The sequence below is a fragment of the Crocodylus porosus genome, unplaced genomic scaffold (genome assembly GCF_001723895.1).
Source record: "Crocodylus porosus isolate Cpor-Errol unplaced genomic scaffold, CroPor_comp1, whole genome shotgun sequence".
Classification (NCBI taxonomy): Eukaryota; Metazoa; Chordata; order Crocodylia; family Crocodylidae; genus Crocodylus; species Crocodylus porosus.
The window spans coordinates 101,716,591-101,719,662 of NW_017728943.1; the positions used below are offsets into that span (position 1 = coordinate 101,716,591).

At 44.6% G+C, this 3,072-nt stretch overlaps 1 protein-coding gene across 1 annotated transcript in view; it reads left to right on the forward strand.

The window, feature by feature from the left end:
• Positions 1 to 3,072, forward strand: part of GALNT2 (polypeptide N-acetylgalactosaminyltransferase 2) — a 95,806-nt gene that overhangs the window by 425 nt on the left and 92,309 nt on the right. The window lies entirely within an intron of this gene.

The following is a 3,072-nucleotide window of genomic DNA, read 5'->3' on the forward strand; positions in this document are numbered from 1 at the left end:
CCTGGGGGTGTTTAAGAGGAGGTTAGATGAACATCTTGCTGGGGTCATTTGACCCCAGGACTCTTTCCTGCCATGGCAGGGGGTCAGACTAGATGATCTGCTCAGGTCCCTTCCGACCCTAGAAACTATGAAACTATGAGATGCAAAGTCCTCTTTTTGTTCTGTCACCATGCTCAAATTTGGGTCCAAAAATGGGCATATACTGTTGCTCGATCTGTAACCATAGCAAGGTCCTTGTTGGTGGATGGTTTCCCAAATGGGGGCAGGCATAGGTGTTCTGTAGTCTTTGAAAGTACGTCCACACTTTCACATACGGTTTGCGTCACTGCAGTATGCCTATAGTTGCATGTTAATTTTGGTCTTACCAATCTGTGTTGAGAGGCAGTTCAAGCTTTTCTGTCTTCGTCAGTCAAGCTTTGCACCTGCAGGGAGATGTCTGGCAGTTTTGATATTCATCCTAACTTCCTTTTGGGTCATCCCTAGTCCTACTACCACATTTTTATGCATGTGGCTGTTAGTGTTTCTTTCCTATAATGCAGCCAGTAGCTAGAATTTCCATGATTTTAGTCAACTGGGAGCTTTGTTGTGGCCATATATTCAGTGCCCCTGCTGGGTATGTTGTACTCTGCTTGCTCTTGCTTTCCTGATATCTGGTGGGACAATTCCAGTCAGTAAGTAGAGACTATTAACATTCATTGGCTTAAAGCATCCAGTAATGCATTTGTCTGAACTAGTGGGAGGAATGAGGTCACGCCTTTATGGGAGGAGTGAGGTCGTGGTGGTGCGGTGGGATGACCCTCAAGGTGGGTTAATGAACTTTTGTTAGTTCCTCCATTTGACACTTGTTTGTCTGCTGTTCATAGAAGCTTGAATGCACTTAATAAATTTCTGTTCAGTCTCTGCTGCCAAACAGGGAATCTGATAAAAAGCAGCTGTTGTTTTCTTGTTGAAATGTTTTGGGGTAAGGGAATAACTTGACCTGAACTGTTCTCAAACACTTACATTTGGTTTATCCATCTGAAGTAGTGTAATTGTTAATTGACATATTGTTAAGAACTTTCAAAAAATGTCACCGTTCATTTAGCGTAGCTGATCAGACACTTCCTCTTCAAAAAAAAAAAAAAAAAAAAAGATTGCCATTGCATCTTATGGTATGCTCAGTGAACCTAGTTCTTGTTCAGTATTCTTGCTTTCAGTCGCCTCATGGACTTTCACAGACCTTGGCTGCTTTGATTCACCATAGAATTACGTTTCTACTGTTTTGCCATTGTTAACTTAAACATGCAAGTGAGCGGCAGAAACAGATATAAAGAGGAATAAAAGTGATCTCTTAGTCACTTGCATTTTGTCTAATACAAAATTATCATGAATTGAAGTATGGTCTTGGCTACAGCACTTAAATGTAGGCTACAGTTGGTGCATTTTGAGAAGAGCTGCATTGTGGTTGAATATGTAGAATATCTAGAAGACTTTAATAAAAGTAGAAAGAGTGGAGATGCTGCTGAATTTCCAATGCAAAAACGTTCTTGGAATTCCGCTTTCACATACAGCCCTTAGGTACATGATGCCCTTTAGCCCTTGCTGTCTGAGTGGAAGATTATGGTTTTCTCTATGGAGGTACATTGCCACCTCATCCAGCAGGAAGCCAGGATTTAGGTGCTTAAGTTCAGAATTTGAGCACCTCAGAACCCCTGCTTGGTTCCCCTGAAGTGAATGAATATCTAAACTTTTCTGCATTGAGACTTGAGACAGCTAGGGGAATTTTAAATATTGACAATGCTGAACAGCTTGAAACTTAAATAAGTTTCCTACAGCCACAGAAAAGAGCCCGTCTCCATCCTGTCTGTAACTGTTCTGCAGATATTTGAAGACTTGTACTGAATTCTTATCTTCTTCAGACTAAATAATCCTAGGTGGTAATTAAAATAAATCTGTTAATGTGTACCACTGACAGGTGGTCTGCATACCACTGATACGTACGTACCACAGATTGAGAGCCACTGAACTAGACAATTGGCGGGTGGTACTTAAGGTTGTACAATTTTAAATTGGTGGTGCACAATCTGTCCGAGTTTGGAAACCGCTGCTCCTGTCTCTATTTAGGCATGCAGTTATTCCATCCCAAGTGCAGAACTCTGCACTTGTTCTTGCTGAATGTCATCTCATTGATCTGTGGACCATTTTTCCAGGCTATCCAAGTGTTGTGAATCCTAGCCCTGGCCTCTGGTGTGTCTGCAACTGTACCCAACTTGGTGTCACGTGCAGATTGTCTAAGTGTCCTCAATACCATCATTCAAACCACTAATGGAGATGCTAAACAATGACACAGGCCAGGCCTCTGGAGAACCCCACTTGATATTGCCTTCTAGTAGACATTGAGCCACTGAGGACTGCTTACTGAGCACAGTGGCCCATCTAGTTTTGTATCCACCTTTTTATAGTCCTTTTGTTTTAGTTCAGTGGTGCTCAGCCTTTTTACCCTTCAAGCCACGTGAATGAGCTGGGGCTGGTCCACAGGCCAGCTTGAGCCCTGTGAGTCAGGATTTGGGTCTCAAGGACCCAATATCACCCACTTTGCTCTGAGTATGGGGATAGGGTCCCAGAGGCTTTGCCACCATTCCTTCCTGCCCCCATGTGCTGGAATTTGGTCCCAGGGGCCTGATACTTCCCCCACCCCCACCCACTAGGATTGGGTCTTGACATCCCACTGTACCATCTGGCCCCTTGTGTGCTGAGATTGGGTCCTGGGGCCAGTGCTATGTGCTGGGATTGGGTGACCAATCCACTGCATAGGGCTCACGGCTCCCCGTGGCTCTAGAAATGTGGCAGTGGGGGAGATGTGCTACTTCTCTTGCTGCCAGATTTCCAGATCCCTGGGCTGTGGGCCAGATCTGGTCTCTGGTCCAAGGGTTAGGCACCCCTGGTTTAGTCTTTCTTGAGTTTGTTAATGAGAATGTTGTGGGAGATGGTATCAAAAGCCATGCTTAAGTCAAATATATCACATCCACTGTTTTCCCCCATCCACGGAGCCTGTCATGGGTGACTGGTGCCACCTTAGTCGGGGGGGGGGGG